This window comes from Aulostomus chinensis, chromosome 1, assembly GCF_037954235.1.
Source record: "Aulostomus chinensis isolate RoL2024-O1b breed Wild chromosome 1, RoL_Achi_v1.0, whole genome shotgun sequence".
Classification (NCBI taxonomy): Eukaryota; Metazoa; Chordata; class Actinopteri; order Syngnathiformes; family Aulostomidae; genus Aulostomus; species Aulostomus chinensis.
In genome coordinates this window covers 3,256,980-3,275,110 of record NC_141320.1, presented here as the reverse complement: position 1 = coordinate 3,275,110, position 18,131 = coordinate 3,256,980, and the positions used below count along the sequence as shown (strand labels likewise).

General features: G+C 46.0%; 2 non-coding genes and 1 gene segment (V, D, J or C); all 3 read left to right on the top strand.

Annotated features, from left to right (window-relative positions):
- The window catches only part of LOC147270010 (Ig kappa chain V-III region MOPC 63-like), a 495,635-nt gene that overhangs the window by 472,907 nt on the left and 4,597 nt on the right, over nucleotides 1-18,131 (top strand).
- On the top strand, nucleotides 5,040-5,112 carry trnar-ucg (transfer RNA arginine (anticodon UCG)). Its single transcript has one exon. It is a non-coding gene; the product is annotated as a tRNA-Arg (tRNA).
- trnaq-uug (transfer RNA glutamine (anticodon UUG)) lies at nucleotides 7,200-7,271 on the top strand. Its single transcript has one exon. It is a non-coding gene; the product is annotated as a tRNA-Gln (tRNA).

Below are 18,131 nucleotides of genomic sequence, written 5' to 3'. Positions count from 1 at the left end.
CTAACTGACCAATGAACAGCCTGGTGTCAAAGTGCCGCCGGGTCTCATTTGATGGCCGAGGGTCCGACCTCATTTTGTAAAGTAGACGCCTGTCTCAAATAAACGCCAGGTTCGTTTAAACGCCTGGGGGCCGTTATTTGAGATTAATGTTATCTTAACTTGGTTTCATGTAAGATTTTGCAATTTATTTTAACTTCCCAGTAATTTATGTCTCATGATGTCAGTGCACCGCAGACAGCAAATCTTCAAGCTCACGGTTCCATGCAAAAAAAGAAAAAAAAAGATCTTCAAGGTGGTAACGCATCGTTGTGAATGTGTAGATCTGCTATTTTGGCCTCATGAGACTGTCGTGGAAGTGGAAGGATACGGGCCTAGAGTTGTCACGCCCCTTTTCTTCCTAATAAAGTGTTCTTGTGTAAAGTGTTCTCTGGACAATCTTGATATTTGCACTACTGTTCTTTAAAGTACTACAGTATATTGTTATACCTTGTATACCTATTGCTAAAAAAATAATAATAGTGGCCCAGTGCTGGCCAGTGCCAAAATAAAAGCCTGTTACCAATCGACGCCTGGTCTCTTTTAAACGCCCGGGCCACTAATTAGTCATTTACTGTCTCTCTAAAGGAAAGAGCAACAATACAGTTTAAATAGATTGATTGAAGGCAATCAACAAAAACAGCATTTGCCATTTTTCATGTTTTTCACTTTTCAATTTTTTTTAAAATCTAAGTTCTGTAGAAAAGAAAATCACTCTTCTTCTTCTTCTGTGTTTTACGGCAACTGTTGTCCAAGTTTGAAACTCCACATAAGATCTGCAGCATCAATCAATCAATCAATGGATTTGGATGGATTTTGCGTTTGTTTTGTCTTGTCTTTTATTCCTTGTACTTGTGGTCATCATTGTCTCCAATCAGAAAATCTGAGGCTGGGACGTCTTGATGACGCTTGAAGAAAGGAAGCAGGTCTCAGAGGAGTGTGGACAGTGCAGTCCTCAGCTTTCTAGTTCCTGGTCTCCAGCCCTTCTCTCTTGTTGAGCAGCCAGCATCTCAGAGCCTTGTCCAAGACCTGCAGCCAAACTGCACCGTCTGCTCCACATTCACGTTTAAAAACTGAGTGGATGTCATCAGGGAGGGAAAATGCTGGAGTTCCTTGTCCTTTGCTTGGATTTGTTTGCTTTTTTATTGAGTTTGACTCGCTGGAAGAAGACTTGTTGATCCAGGAATGAAGCTGGATTCTTCTGTGCAGAGCATTCATTGAGTTGAAGTGTGGCTGTACATTCAATGATCAGTGTTATGGTTTCCTCTCCTGTGTTAAGTTGTTGCTCACACACACACACACACACACACACACACACACACACACACACACACACACACACACACACACACGCGCGTGTATCAACATGATGTTCCGAATGTTTCACTGTCTGTGGTTGTCCAGCTCTCCTTGCCTCTTCACTGTCATTGTCAGAACTCTGAGCAGTCTTCCTCTCCAGGTGATGTCTCTGAGTGATGATGATTGCTGTCTGTTCAACCAGCTTCATTTGTTGATATCTGAGAAGGACTGAAGACAGCAAAGTGTCCTGATTGGCCAACAACCCCTCACAGGTCAAGGTCACTGCTCTGAGGTGGACCAGTTTACTGTAACAGTGGTGGCACCATCCACTGCTGGCGCTCTCTTCAGTGCTTCTTGTTTCTGCCCTTTGTGTGTGAGCTCCTAGAGCAGCTGGTCCGGCTCCCCCCCTTTTCTTTTCTATTCCACTAATTTTTTGGGGGGATTTTCTATTTTTGTAATTCATCATCGATCTCGGCTCACGGTCGCTACACTCTTGACCTCCTGTGAGCCTTGAAGAGAGAGAAGCCACCTTTGTGTCGGAGAAGAGCAGCTTAGTCCAGGCAGCCAGCAGCCTGAGACCAGAGGGTAGCCCATCAACGCGCTTCCCTTCTTCATCGAGCGAATCTCAGCGGGAGCCACGGTCGACGAGGTGGAGGCTTTGAAGGCCGTCCTCCCACCAGTTCGTTGGAGAGGCGTCGTACATCGATGGGAGAATCCAGCTGAGAACGTGAGCCGGTTACGTTGGTTTTCACCGATTCAGGCCTGGACTCCTCCTGATTAAGAGTCTCATGCTCTACCGACTGAGCTAGTCAGGCTACACCTGAGTAGCTTCAATAGCCTGAAGTGATCAGAGTGAGAGACGCTACAAGCTCTTCATCAGACTCACAGTCACATGAGCCATCACATGATTGATGGATGACCACAAACACCTTCATCTTTGACAAAGAAGTCAAATAAAAGGTGAACCACAGATGAGACACCAGTGGTAAAAACACTAAAGTGCTGTCAAGGAGAAACAGGATACGAGCAAACACACACACAAGTTACAGAGAGAGAACTCTCCCAGAGGGAACCACTCAAAGGAGAACCTAGAGATCATCAGGCTGGATGACCTCATCAACATGAGACAGGTGGATAGGAAACAAGCTCAGAGATGTCAGGAACATGAGATCCAAGTGGTGAGAGAGCAAGAACTGGTGAGGTTCCAGAACCAGGAGTGAGGTGAAGCCTGCATCACCTACTGGGAGCTTTTAGTCTAAGGTTCAACTTGGACTTGAATGATTTCTGCAGAGACAACGTGCAGGGAGGGAATTTGGAGATGAAGAACAAGTTCCTCTCAGGCTTTCATGGAGTTTTCAGGGGTCAAACAGACCCTCCTCTGATTGGTTGTCAGATGTGTTCTCATTGCACCACAGCCTCCAGGTTGAGGGTTCTGATCCTAGTCAGACACATTGACTCTGATGCTGCTGAGCCTGAAGGGAGGATGAAGAAAGGAGTGTCTGAGAGAGCTTCACCAGACAAACTGTTCAGTTGAACAACAAACACTAGTCAGTAGGAATGTTGCTGCTGGGACCCTGATTCAAACCAGGGTTGCTGCAGCCACAACACAGAGGACTGACCACTAGAGGATCAGGGCCTCCTGGAGGCTGAGGTTGGAGCTGCTATGTCTTTGTCTCACTGAGAGATGAAAGACAATTGGAGTCCACAAAGAAATCATTGAGAAATCAAGGAGAGATCAAAGAAAGAATTCTAAGATCAAACACAGAACTCTGAGATCAAAGACAATTGGAGTCCACAGAGAAATCATTGAGAAATCAAGGAGAGATCAAAGAAAGAATTCTAAGATCAAACACAAACACAAACCCAACCCAACGACTCGGGTCCTGGACACCAGCAGACCTCTCAACACCTGCAGCATTTTTTCAGCTCCACACAAACCCAAAATTCACTGAATTTTTAGATCAAACACAAAACTCTGAGATCAAAGGTTGAAGTTTCCCAAGGTTCAGTTCTAGCTCAGACCCTCTTCAAGGTGGAACCAGCAGAGGAGCTCAGGAGAGATAACTGGACAGCAGCAGGACAGAACAGAGGCTCTCCACAATGGCAGGAGACAGGAAACAGGTTTGGACCATCTGGGCTTCTGTCCACTTTGATGGTTTTCAAACATTGAAGGAAATTGTAAAAATCAACATTGTGGTAAACGTTGGTTTGCCAGTGTGTTTACATCAGGATTTATATTTGAGTGTGTTTGCTCATCTGTTCCAGAAGCTTCTTCTAGAGTTGAGCCTGGATGAGTGGAGGGACCTTTTTGACCATCAGGACTGGTTTTTGATGGCCTGATGGTGCATCGGGGTCATCATGGTCCTCCACAGGGGTTCCAGGACTGTTGTGGTGTTTGTGGGAACTGCAGGGAGAAGCCCTCAGACCTGGAGAGGAAGTCCTGACACCAGCAGACCCCTCACCACCTGCAGCCTTTTTCCAGCTCCACCAAACCCACCATTCACTGCCTCCTCATCATCTGGGCATCAAAAGCAGCTCAGACCTGCTGCAGCTCAGAGACCTCAGCCATTTTTAGGATGTCTCCATGATTCTCCTTCACAGGATTTTCATTCAGAAACAAGAGAATTGTCAAAGACCACAACAGTTTTCAGCTTGCTGGTAAACAGTACTTCAACTACCATTCCACTGTGTAATGGCAGTGACTGATGTGTACTATATGCAGTACTAATCAAGTACAGCCCTGACTGATACTTTATCTCCAGTGATAGGAAGGATAAGAATGTTGAAATGGACCCAGCAGGAAGAGAATCTCAAGTCATGGCAACTTTACTGAGCAGCACTCAGTTAAGTTCAGGAAACACCAGAAAGTTTTACCACCTGTCAATGAAGTAGTCAGTAAAATAAATACTACACTGAACAGTAGTGGAGGGAGAGCAGAGCTGGAAATAAGACCTTACTGGAGGGAATGAATCTAGAAATGTTAGAGTTCTTTCAATTGAAGAAATCAGATTTGGGAGGGATGTTCTGGACGTTTTCATCCATTTTTATTTCATCCAAAGAAACAAATCATGTCTTCTACCTGGACAGAACACGCCTTTAAAAAGTATTTAGAAAGAATCCAGGTCCTGAGGGGGTTGTGGCTGTGGCTGTTCTGGTTGGTGTTGAGGCAGGGCTGCTGAGGAGGACGCTGGTGTGGATGCTCTCTGTGTTGCTGATGGCATGGATGGAGTGCTGCTGAGCTCTGCAGCTGTCTGAGCAAGGCTGCAGCGTCTGGGTCTCGGGGCGTCCGTTCCCTTCCCTCAGTGTGTGGCTTGACCAGGGAACTTCCCAGCTCCTCCACAAACATTCTCCTCTTGCTCTTCTTGGTTGAGCTCCACTCCTGGTGGATGTGGGTCCACAACACCAATGTTTCTATGCAGACTCATCAAGGATGCTGCAAAACACAAGAATCCAACCCAAGACTTTCTCTTCAACCATGTTGAGGTCTTCATGGCTGGGATGATGCAGGTTCTCTTTCTTTTTTTTTTTTGAATGTTAAATAATTAATGTTTATTATGTTTTGTTCCAGTGTTAATTTGATGATCTAAACCTGATATTTAGACAATCAGACAGCACAAAAACAGAAAATGCCACCATATCATTGAAATTTTCTGACATACAAATGAAGGTGTTGACTCTTTTTGTATAAGCACCTCCCCTCTGTAGGGCTGGTGGCGCAATGGACAACGCGTCTGACTTCGGATCAGAAGATTCTAGGTTCAACTCCTGGCCAGCTCACTTTAAACTTTATACTGAGAAGATGAAGTGAGAACCACTGATCAAAGTCACTGAAGTCCTCCCAGGTTCCCTCCTTGTCTGCTGGAAACATGAACACATGAATGATCCTGCTACCTCTCATGTTAAGCTGCACTTGACAGTGACAGCAGGAGAACAAAAATCCCAGTGTGTCATCAACATTTCCTGTCAAATCAATGATAGAAGCTGTTGAGTTTCTGTATCAGAACAAGGAGAAAGGAGCCCCAATGAAAGAGTGATGGTTCTTGATTATGATTTTGTTCTTCACTCCTACACCAGAGAGTGAAAGTGTGGGCTGGCTGGGAGCAACTGCCTGCTTCAGAGTGGGAGGAGCCTCAGGACTTTCCAGTGGGAGCTGCAAACTTCCACCAGCGCCCAGTGCCAGCAGGTCTTCATGATGGAGCTGAGAAGAGCACAACAACACCAGAGCACTGGAGAGGAGCACAACACTTCTTTGCTTCCTGGCCACTCTCATGTCTGTCTGTCCATCTGGAGCTGGGGGGAGGAGCTTCACATGTTTTTCTTTTTTAAAAAAGGGAATGACATGACTTCCTCTGTATGTTAGAATATGAACGACTAAAAATGTTCATCCCCAGTTCAAAGTTAGAATTAAATTTAAAGTAGAAAACTCTTCCCTCTTCAATCCTGTCACTCAGTGTTGTAAACTGTTTCAAACAAATTCTACTGTTCAACAGTTCAAGTGTTTCTAATGAAGCTGAATGTTTGCCTCTTCTTTCCTCAGTTGTGTTTCTTTCATGTCCTCCTGAGATCAAAGACAGAATTCTGGGTACAAATAAAGACACCATCAAAGCCCCCTGATGACATCATCATCAATTCTGTCTTTGATCTGTGTCTGTCCAGTTTGTCCTGAGTGGATCCAACAGTTTCCCATGGGTGACTCTGTCGTGGTCTCTCTCCTCCTGCTGTCTCCAACTCTCAGAGTGCTTCTACTGGTTTCTCACCATCGTCCGTGTTGTTAGGCAGAGCACTGGTTAGGACTGAGGCCAGTGATGTCATCACCTCCAGCTGAGACCTGCCAGGTGATCCTGCTTCATTCAACTCTGCTGCCTCTACCACTGCCCTGACTGGTGAGGCTGACAGCAGGTTCTCTCTCATCTAAACTCTCTGTTTACAATGGAGGCTGAAATCCTTGTGATTGGTGGTTCAATCATCAGGTCTGTTGAACTCCCAGGTGCCATCACCTGCTGTCTTCCTGGTGCCAAAGTTGTGGACATTATTGAACGTCTCCAGGACTCATTGATCTCCACCCCTCAGCTCACATCCTGATTATACAAGTGTGTGAATGACATCACAAAGAGGCAGCCAATCATACTTCATGACCAGCTTGAGTCTCTTGCTAGTTCAAATCAGAGTCTGGGTAAATTCTGTGTTTTTTCTGGCTCCATCTCTGCTCCTTCCAGAAGCAGGGAGCATTTCAGCCTCTTTCCAGTCTGCATGAATGCTGAAAGGCTTCTGTACTGTTTGGCTTTGCTGTTTCCTGCAGCTTGGACATCAGATTAGAACGAACCACACTCACTAACTCACCTGTTCTTAACCACTGAGAGCTGATTTGGTTAAACATGGAAAAACACTGACTCTCTATGAGGATGTTCTCCTGCCCTGTGTGGGTGGAGTCAAGAGAGTAAAAAGACTGTGAGACCCAGAAATCAGGGCTTCTTCTCCTCCATCTTAAGGTGCTTAGACTGAAGTCTCAGCTCTGACTCTAGATCTGTTCTCTGTGTGCCAACATAAATGTGATTGGACCAGAGAAGTTGATGAGGATTTTGTTAACCTGAACCATGATAGAAAATTGTTTTAGTTTATTTGACAGCTGATTGAAGACGTGGGTCAAAACTGACCGTTAACATAGAGATGGGAACAGGAAGCTGACACAAGAGGAAGGTTCCAGCTATGAAAAAGGAGTCTGCAACCATTAACAGGAATGAGCGGAAGACAATGGATGAATGGATGGATGGATGTTCGTGAAAATTTAAACCAGACAACCACTGTAGTCCCTCCTACATGATAAGCGCCATAATTTTTCTCACTCATGTCTTTTTTTTTGGACTGGTTCCATGGTGTAATGGTTAGCACTCTGGACTTTGAATCCAGTGATCCGAGTTCAAATCTCGGTGGAGTCTCCAGCAAGTCTGTGACGGACGTTGAAAGAGGAATTGCATTTTTCTATGGCCAACTCGTGCTACTTGGCTGTGGCTGGTTGGGAGGAGGCTCAGGCCCTAACAACGCTGCCACCACCTTCAATTAAGACCTCAGTTTTGTCCTGGTTGAGCTGGACAAAGTTCTCTGTCACCATGACAGGTAAATGGACATCAACTGGTCCTGAGTCATCAGGAGACACGGCCATGTGAAAAGAAAGAATCGCTGCTAGCTTGACAAAGAACTGCACAAACCAGGTTCAAGCTGGACTTTGGACCCTGGTATCTGCAACGACTCCATCAACTCCTAATCTAGTATCTTTGCTGAGGGTCCAACTATTTTACAGAACATTTGAGCATCACAACACTTAGCAGGACCTTCAAGTTGGATTCTCAGAGACTATTTCCCCAACCACTACATTGGCATCTACACTACCCAGATAGCAGGAGTCTTTGGGCCAGATCCGTTTGAAAGCTTCCTGATCCGGCTGTGGTGCACACATGACGGTTGTGGCCCACACATGAAATACAGGTTTTAACCCGAAAGCTCCAAAGTCCAAGGTGAAATGAAAATGTGTGTAACTAACTGGATTCGGTCCGAACATCCGAAGGTGCCAAATACTGAAGTAAAATCAGAACTGGACCAATCCTGGGTCTGGTGTGGTGCTGATCTGCAATCGGGATGCGGGCCGTTTTTGGGCCATCGTGCGTCGAGACACTGTTTGTGTTCAAAGTTAAAATCCCACAATAAGAAGTAGCTGAATCTGACAGGTGAAGGTTTGGAACTACAAGATGGTTGATGTTTCCTTGACTTGATGCTCTGACTGTCAGGGTGGATGACAGCTTCTTCTGCTGCTGCATCTGAGTGGCTAAGATTTGTGTCCAACCAGATCAACTTAAAGAGCTTCAACAGACAAACTGTCCAGTTTAACAACAAATACCAGTCAGTAGGGCTGAGTATCGATTCAGATTTTCCTAATCGATTTGATTTGATTTTCCGAGGTCCGATTCAATTCAATTCACGATTCAATTCGATTCAACGTCCATTTATTTATTTATTTAAACCTGACCAAGTGACTGACAACAACAAAAAATGAATGTATATAAATCAAATTGAAATAAATTACAAGATAGACATTGTAAATAAAGTTTCTCCAAAGATGACACACATAAACAGGACACTCACTTAGCTACAACTGTCTCACAGCTTCTGTGCAATAACACTACAATGGTTGTGACAACTGCATCAGAACAGAATTAACAGCCATCTGTTGACTCAAATAAATGTAGGCAAATTAAAATAGCGCCAATATCTCAGTTTTTTGGAACATGGTCTGTATATTTGAAACATACAATGTAAACTGAAAAACACCATCAGACAAGTGGTGACATTCCATCTTGTTTTCCAGGCATTCTGAACTTCCTGTTTGGGTTTGGTTTGTTTTTCATTCATGCAAAAAAGAAAAGTATTTACAAGTCTAAACAGTTCTGAATTACTCCTTAAAGGGTTTTCTTGACACACGAATAAAAAAGATCTTGTAAACTTCTGAACAATAATCACAAACCTAAGTCCATAAAACTTCAAGACCTGTCATCCCTTTTCTTACTTGTTGGAGAGAGTACGATTTTTCTGCATGAAAAGGAGTTGATCAACATGTTGAGGAGTAAGGCAGCTCCTTTTTGCCGTCACAACATCCCCAGTGGTGGAAAAAACCCGCTCGGACGGGACACTGGTACCAGGTACACAAAGGTACCGTTTTACTTGGTGGGCCAATAGGGGATCCTGCTTTGCATGTGTTCTCCACCAGTTGAGAGGATTCTCAGAGAGTGGAATGGGTGTTACTTCCCTGTATATTTTGATTTCATCCTGGGCCTTTTCAAATACAGTTTTCTGTGTAACTGTCTCTTTCCGCATGTAGGCTGACCCTAGGAGAGACATCAGCGCAGAGGATTCCTTTGGTCTCTTTGGTGGAGCAACATCTTCAACGGGATCAGGCACAGCTTCTTCTTTTCCACCAAAAGCAGATGTTTGCTGTTTGAAAATAGCAAGAAAATGATCTGGAAAGACACTTGGAATACAATTCAGAATACAACTGCTTAATATTAAAATAATGAAGACAAATTAAATTTGAGTTGAATACAGTAAAGTACAAAAACTGTAGGAAATAAGGTTTTTTTTGTGTCAATAACTTACATTAGAAGCCTCCGCCTGTGCCACAACAGAAGCTTCAGTCACCAGTCGGGAGAATGTGTGGTTCCAGGCCTCATCAGGCAAGAAAGGCAGAGCCTTGAAACGAGGGTCTGACGCTGAAGCAACATAGAGCCTGTCCTTCAAGGCACGAACCTTGAAAAGATATATTTGATCACTTAAATATAATTTAATTGGAAATGAATGTGCATGAATGCACACGCATTCACCAACATACTTTTTAAGCTTACCTTGAATTGAGGTTGTTGTCTGCTGCTGTCCTGACCTCTTTGATGACTGTTGAATCCTGGGGGACACAGCGCATCTCTTCCAACAGTTGTGCATGCAAGGGTGCAATGATGGACAGAGTCGGGGATTTTTCCTCAGACTTGGCAAGAGTAGCTGCTTTCAGTGGCTGAAGGGCTTTGACCACATCCTCTGGGACTCTTACGTCCACTTCTGTCAACGTGCAGACATCTTTCTCGTTTCTGCGTACTTCAGGTGACAGCAGAGCTGCTGAGATGGCTGGTTGCTGCTGGAGGAAACGGTCCAGCATCTCCAGTGAGCTATTCCAACGTGTCACCACGTCAATCACCATCTTGTGCTCAGGAAGCTCCAGCACCCTTTGCTTCTCACTGAGGATGCGGCTCGCCGTAGAGCTACGATGAAAAAATGCAGCCATGCGTCTGACTCTGCCGAGCAAGCGTGCAGCTGTAGGGACTTTCAGCGCAGTTTGCGAGGCTAAATTAAGAAGGTGTGCAAAGCAACCAATGTGCAACAAGCCCGTAATCTCCGCAGCGCGGACAATATTTGCTGCATTGTCAGTTTCGATGGCTGGCACCTTGTTCCTAAGCTTCCACTCGCCTATTGCACTGAATAACAGTTCGCTGAGTTTTCTCGCTGTGTGGCTGGTTTCCACGGCTCTGGTTTGAAGAACATGGCATGCGAGGACCCAGTCGCTAATGTAGTGAGCTGGAATGGTCAGATATGAATCTGTTGCTCTTGACGTCTAACAATCACAAGTCAATGCCACGTTCTCTGCTGAGTGAAGCGAAGTTTCGATGCTTTGTTTTAAGCTTGCGTTCATGTTTGGTATTGTCAAATGTCTTTGCATATAAAAACTGCAACAGCCTCGGTTATCTTATACCTGCTCCAGGCTGCGTTGTTTGAGCCGTGTCGACTGGTTTTCTGCTGGGTGATGTCTTGACAAGTGGAGATTTGTCGTATTCCCACAGTACTTTACCATCCCGTTGCATAGTTTGCATATTGCCCCCCCCCCAAGTCGTCATTTTCTCCGTCCTTAAAACCAAAGTGCACCCAAACATCGGCCTTTAATCTCACCGAGTGTGCCTTCAGGGTTGTGCTTCAGTCCGCCATGTTTGCTTGACTGGTAGTAAATTCTCGCAAGATCACATTCCATTAAAACTGCCGCCAAACGCTGATCATGCGAGACTGCCAGAGTTGATACACAGGCTGTTCTCTGCAAGTTAGGAATCGATCTGTGGGTTTTATGAATCGATATCAAACCATGAAAAGGAAAATTGATTCAAATGGATTAAATCGATTTTTTAAACCCAGCCCTACTCATTAACGATAAATCTTCCATGCAAACCAAAGTTAAACACGGTGTTCCCCAAGGTTCAGTGCTGGGGCCGATACTCTTCACTTTATATATGCTTCCTTTAGGTCATATTATTCAAAAACACTCCATACATTTCCATTGTTTCACAGATGATAATCAATTATATTTATCAATAAAGCCGGATGAAGGCCAACAGTTATCCAAACTACAAGCATGCATTCCAGACATGAAGGCCTGGATGACTTATAACTTGTTACTGTTCAACTCTGATAAGACAGAAGTTCCTGTGCTTGGCCCAAAACCCCTTAGAGACACATTATCTAGTGATGTCACTGCTCTATTGTAACTCTTTATTATCATATATTTTTATTTACTTTATTATCAGGCTGTACTAACAAGTGGTTGAAGACTCTGCAGCTGGTCCACAATGCAGGTGCATGCATAGAAATAAAGCATAAAGCATAGACAAGAAGCATAGACAGAAACTAGGAAGAGAGAGCACATCACGCAAATCTTAGCTTCGCTGCACTGGCCTCCAGTAAAATCCAGAGTAGTGTTTAAAATCCTTCTCCCAGCTTGTGAAGCTCTTAAAGGACAATTCCAGTGCAAAACAAACCAAATGTGTGTTCTTGTATTATTAATTATTTTTGAAGAATTGCAGGGATGTATTTTTGCAACATTCAAAAGTAACCTGGTTTGGTTGCATACTGCAAATTAGCTCTCAACACAGGTTTAACAGAAAAGTCACGCAGAATCTCGTGTCTTTCATGATGTTTCTTGTGTTGCAGCAGGTATCTGGAGGGTGGGGAGCTGTTCATTCCTCCTAGTTGGAAGCACCTGGGCCCATTTTTGATTTATTGTTGTGTTTTTTTTTAGTTAAATACATTCATTATTGGCTTTCAACCTGCGTCTCCCACTCTTTTGTCATGGCTTCAGTGTCATGTTTGGAAAAATGGTTTCTCCCCACTGTGCATTCTCATGTGTCTTTTCAGGTGTCCCTTTACCGAGAATCTTTTAGCACAAACTGAGCAGGGGAATGGTTTCTCCCCAGTGTGCGTTCTTATGTGTTTTTTCAGTTGTGCCTTTATCAAGAATCTTTCAGCACCAAGTGAGCAGGGGAATGGTTTCTCCCCAGTGTGTGTTCTCGTGGTTTTTCAGATATCTCTTTTCTGAGAATCTTGTGCCACAAATTGAGCAGAGGAATGGTTTCTCTCTAGTATGTGTTCTTATGTGGCTTTTCAAATATCCTTGAACAGAGAACATTTTTCCACAAATGGAGCAGGGGAATGGCTTCTCCCCTGTGTGAGTTCTCATGTGCATTTTCAGATGCCCATTTTCTGAAAATCTTGTGCCACAAACTGAGCAGGGGAATGGTTTCTCCCCATTGTGCATTTTCATGTATCTTTTCAGACCTCTCTTTTCTGAGAATCTTTTGCCACAAACTGAGCAGGGAAATGGTTTCTCTCCAGTGTGTCTTCTCATGTGTCTTCTCAAATTACCCTTTTCTGAGAATCTTCTGCCACAAACTGAGCATGGGAATGGTTTCTCCCCAGTGTGTGTTCTCATGTGATTATTCAAACTCCTTCTGTTCCTAAAATCTTTACTGCATGTTGAGCACCTAAAGGGACGCTCATCCTTCCTGACTTCTGTCTCAGATTCAGAAGGACCAAAGTTCACGTTCCTGATGATCTCTGATTCTCTTTCAGTCTTTACTTTTTGCTCTTTTGAGCTGCAATGACTCACTTCCTGTCCTGGTCTCAATTTCTGAAGCAAATTCCTCCTGGAGCCAAAGGGTTCCTTGTGCTCAGAGGTGGCCGTGTTATCAGGTCTGACCCAATCATCCTCACTGACTTCAGGCTCAGCTTCAGAAGAGACTGACATCTGGTCTTCAGTCTGGGGTTGTACAAGTGGATCTGGATCTACCTTGCTGGCTGGTTCTGGTTCTGGTCCTCCACTCTCTTCTCCATCAGCTTCTGTTTTCAGAGGATGAACTGGGCTGCTGCTCAGAGACTCTTCCTTCAAGTTCTCCTCAGTTAGACTCTGATGAAGCTGTGGGAACTGAGGTTTCTCTTCGTCCCCTTCTCTCTTCACAGGGACCAGAGTGAAGGGGAACGTGGTGATATCAGCCTCCTGCTGCCCTTGAAGCTGCCCTCCCTCCTCACTGGTCCAGAGCTCCTCCCTCTCCTCTTTAATGTGGGGGGGGCTCTGGGTCCTGCAGCTCAGGGGGAACCTCTTCTTTAATCACCAGCAGCTGCTCCACATCTGCAGGACACAAACAGCAACATCAGAAATCTCTTCATTTGACTCTGAAACAGCGGAGCAACAGACAGAAACAGAAATCAACTCAATGAAAAGAGACGTCCTGCTACTGACAACCAGTCAGCAAACTGGGAACAGAAACGCTGGCTTCAGATGCTTGGATCAACGTTGGGTCACCCAGGTCAAAGGTCATAGGTCCCCATCACTGAATGGTTTTGTCCATTCATAATCACAAGGTGAGGTTTATCCACTCTAACAACACCAAATAGCCATCAGCTATTAAAATCTTCTATGTTTTTACATTCCTGCTCAGTTGGAACACAATGGCCCTCATTACAGACACAACAAGACCAGAGACACTTGCTGGCTAGCATTAGCATGAGTACCGCCTCCCAGTGTCCTGGTCAGTGTGTGGGGTCCAGGGACATCCTGGCCACTGGGAAAAGTGGGACAATTCTTGAATGGCCGGTCCAGCCCAGGCCGGCTGGGCAGTGAACAAAAATAACTTTTTAAAAGGCCTGTATAGTTTCCATTATAGGAGGCACAGTGGTGCAGTGGTTCAACCTGTCACCTCACAGCAACAAGGTTCTGGGTTCGAGCCCCTGCTCAAGCACAGGATCTTTCTGTGTGAGTCTGCATGTTCTCCCTGTTCCTACGTGGGTTCTCTCCAGGTTTTCTGGCTTTGCATTTGTATTCTACATGTAGCTGAGTCAATGCCTATGATATCATTTTACTCTTAATTTGGTGAACTTTCTAAACCTCTAATACTGTAATATTGTAGTAGTAACAGTGTGATAGCCTTTTATTTAGAAGTGGAAACTCTTCTCATTGTTCTGTACTGTTGATGAATGGTTGATGGTCTTCAAGGTTCCTGTTCATGTTGGAGCACTGGAGGTCTGAACCACTGAGACACTCAAAGAGCTGCATGAGTGACGTCACTTCAAGCTGGCAGAACGACTCCAGCCAGGGTCCTGCTGAGTGTTGTGATGCTCCGTGTTTAGCTGTCAAGCTAGCAGCTCTGGACTCACTGATCTGGACTGAAACTGCATTGAAATGAAACAACAGAGCTTCACTGGTGTCTGCAGGAGGTTTGCCTTTGGATTTTGTCCCCTAAAGCTGCTGTAACATTGGTTCATTCTGACGGGACTCATTTGGATATCATGTGACTTGCTGCAGGAGACAGAGAGACTGCTGACACGTGTGTGTGTGTGTGTGTGTGTGTGTGCTGACTGAGTCAGTGCTGCTCTTTCAGCATCACCATCCTGGTCCTCCTGATGTGTCTGGTGGTCTTCAGCCTGGCAGCAACCACCTTCAGCTGCTCCACAGCTTTCCTCATGTGTCTGATCCATGATGGTGGTAGAATGGAGCTCCATCATCAGAACAAGTCCCACCAACATTGTGCTGCCTGCTCTTTGACTTTTACTGACTTGTTGTTGTTGATTTGATCCACCATCTTTATCTGAGGGGGCACTGAGCAGGTCTGGGATCATGGATGGGATTGGACCACCTTTGCCTTCAGAAAAACAATCCAATCCTTCTTTCTGGCTCCTGAAGGTGGAGTTTGTCTCTGGGATTTTTCCACAAAATTTTAGAAGTTAAAAACCCCACAAATCCTGATGGACTCCCAACATTACTGGATTAAGAGTTGACAAAATGATCTGCAGCAGCGGAAAAATCTGCTGAAAAGGGTGCGTGATACAGTGTCAGCTTCCTCTCATCTCTCTGTCACACCGCTGTGTGTGTGTGTGTGTGTATCTTCTCGTGACACACACGCACACACACACACACACACACCCTCCCAACCCCACTGCCTCCATCACCATCAATCACTGCTTGGACCCTAACGAGCCAGGACGTAGCCCGTCAGGTTCCAGCACAGCTTTTTGCTGCGTTGGGCTGCACTCAGAATGACGTTTCTCTTTCTCTCTCTCTCCCTTCAGAAAGTAACAGATGAGCCACAAACTGAATGTGGACCAGATTCACTGCAGAAGCTGAAGAATCCATTGGAAAAGGCAGCACTGAGAGGACAGGTTCACCTCCTCTCTTTCCCTCCGAGCCCTGTCATTGATGCGTCTCAGCATCTTGGGAGAGTTCCTTCTCTGCTTTGTCACAGATCTGAACCCCCTACCATCAAACCACGTTCCATCAAAGAAAGAGGACTTTGGTCAACTTGGGCCATGAGAAGTCCAGAACACATGACTTGGATATGGAGGTTTGTTAGAGTTTGCAAAGGGAAACAGGAGGCTGTTGTTGAGGAGTGGATGGGTGAGAAAGGAGAGTGGAGCTGTTCAGGTGCAAACAGAGTTCAGGTGCTCCAAACAAGAAGCTGAGAACAGGACAAGAAGACAAACAAGAGGTTTAACACAACGCCAACCCTTCAGTTTGGTAAATATCGGCTACATTGAGAGCTCTTATAATTCTGACTTTATTTTGTAAGTTGATCTCAGAATTGGAACCAGAAATGTTTTTTTAGTTTTCTTTTTTAATTTGGCCCCGAGGGACTGCCACCTCCTCCTGGTCAGGGGTTTGGGGCCTCAGGGACCCTCAGAGTTCCACCAGCAGAAGCTCAAGCCCTGTTCAAACTACGCTACTTTTTGTTAGCGACAGGCCCTGCTGTTCACACCATCGGCGCTCAATCAGGCTGCTGTTCACACTACAAGATTTGTCGGTGCACAGGAGTGTTCAGACTACAGGATTTTCCCCGTCAGGAGGCGTGGCCAACTGCACAGCTGACCAGGAAACTCTTGGACGCAGCGCACGCCCCTTTCATTGTAAACATGGAGGTGGAACAGAACGCAGCCCTCCAGGTCCTTAGTGCGCTACCATGGAGCCAAGAATCCTGTGTCCAAGGATATGGTGAACCCTTCCTAGAATCCATGCCCCTCCTCATTGTTGTTGGTGGCTCTGCGTCACTCCCCCACTGCCAGAGCTCCCATGTCTGCTGTCATTGGCTGCAGCTCCGTTTACGTCACTGCCACAAGTCCTGATATCCAGCAGTGCTGGTGTCCACTTTTTGTCACCGACGTCGCATGCGACCTCCCAGTCCACTGTCTTGGATCTGTTCACCCTCATTACTGTAGTGTGGTGGTCATTAATGCCTCAGCCTGATTGGGGGAGGGAAGTCACTGATGCCTAAAATCTTGGAGTGAACTGGGCTTTAGCCTTCATGTGGGACCAGGTTGAACCGGTCTGAGGGTGAAGGTCTGACAAAGTGCAATCCAATTACATGACAACAACAGTGATCCAGAGACCCACCTACCCCCCCCCCCCAACACCACCACACCCTTTCCCGCCTCAGTCGCCATCATGTGCCCCTTCACATTTCTGTCTGCCCCCTTATAAATGCCCGTCGAGAACCGGCCCTGCTGCAGCTCCACTTCTTGGACTGAATGAGGGGCCCAGCAGGTCCCTGCGGGGACTCACCTGCTCTGTCCAGCCTGACTCGGGGCTTCAGCACGGCATCGAGCAGCAACCTCTGCCGGCGGTTCTCCCGCTCGTACTCCGCCACGGTTTCCTCCAGCAGAGCCACAATCTGCTCCGCGGCCGCCGCCAGCCGCTCGGTGAGCAGCGCTCCCAGCACCGGGACTCCAGCCGCTGAGTCTCCTTCTCCCAGCTGCAGCAGGAAGTCTTCAGCGGCGGCGAGGATCCGCTCCTGGACCGACACCCGCAGCAGCTGCGCGGCGCACATGTTGAGGTTCTACCGGCGCCACTCAGCCTTCAGGAGACAAAGACCGAGGCGGGGGTTCACGGACTTCTCCTTCTTTCCTTGTTGTGTTCAAAGCTTCCCGCGTCTTCTTCTCGTTTTTTGAAGTGCGTATTGATGACGTATGTGGTGACGTCCGAAGCCTCGCCAGCCGGCAGTGACCACGTGACTGATTCAGGACCTGCTTCTCCGGCTTGGCGTGAGATTCTAAATCTAAAGCAGTGAAACGCCGTGGTTTCCTCCCTCTGGTCCGCGCATCTGTTGGAGTTTCGTTTCCAGAGGTGAACCAGCGAGGAAGAGCAGGTTTTCCCCGTCTGGGAACATCTGGAGTTGATTTCTCCTCATCAGCTCTGCTCCTACTGATGACTGTAGGAATTTTTCAACAAGTCATCATTAATCAATCAGAAGGACCCACAGAGTCTATATTGCGCTGTTCAAAATCTGAAGAGGACACCCTCTAGTCTAAAGTGATCCTTAAATGTGACAACAGTTGATAACAAACTACCAGAAGAGAAACCAGTCTGTTGCATATCAAAGTATTTGTAGCAGGGTCAGTGTGACTGTGAGCCTTCATAGCCAGCATGAAGGAGCTGGTTTTATCTTTGCTGGGGAAATCCCACACACACTGCTCTCAGTTCCAGATGTGTGTGTCCTCACTCCTCCGTCCTCCCGCTGCCCTCAGAATACAGACACAATTCAACCTGGCAAGTTTGGAGCATAGAAGTGCTCCTGAAGAGATGTGTGTCAGCCCACAGCTGGCTGTTCTTACCTGGAACCTCAAGATGAAACTGCTTCCACAGTTTGGAAATGAATCTGATGTTGACTTTTGGACAAATCACCTGTTCATCAGTTCATCATCACTTCCATCCATTTCTACTGCTTATCTTGTTATAGAAAGGAGTCTATCTGCTGTGTGACTGAGGCAGTTACTGTGAGCTGCTGCATGTCTCAGTGTGTGTGTGTGTGGGGGGGGGGGGGCTGTGTGTGTGTCAGTGACGTGCGGTCAGGGGAGGCAAGTGAGGCCGTGCCTTGCCCGTCATCATGGAAAGAAAAAAATGTAAATTGAAAAAAATAAAAGCAATTATTGTATTTTTCCTTTGATTTGTACGATAA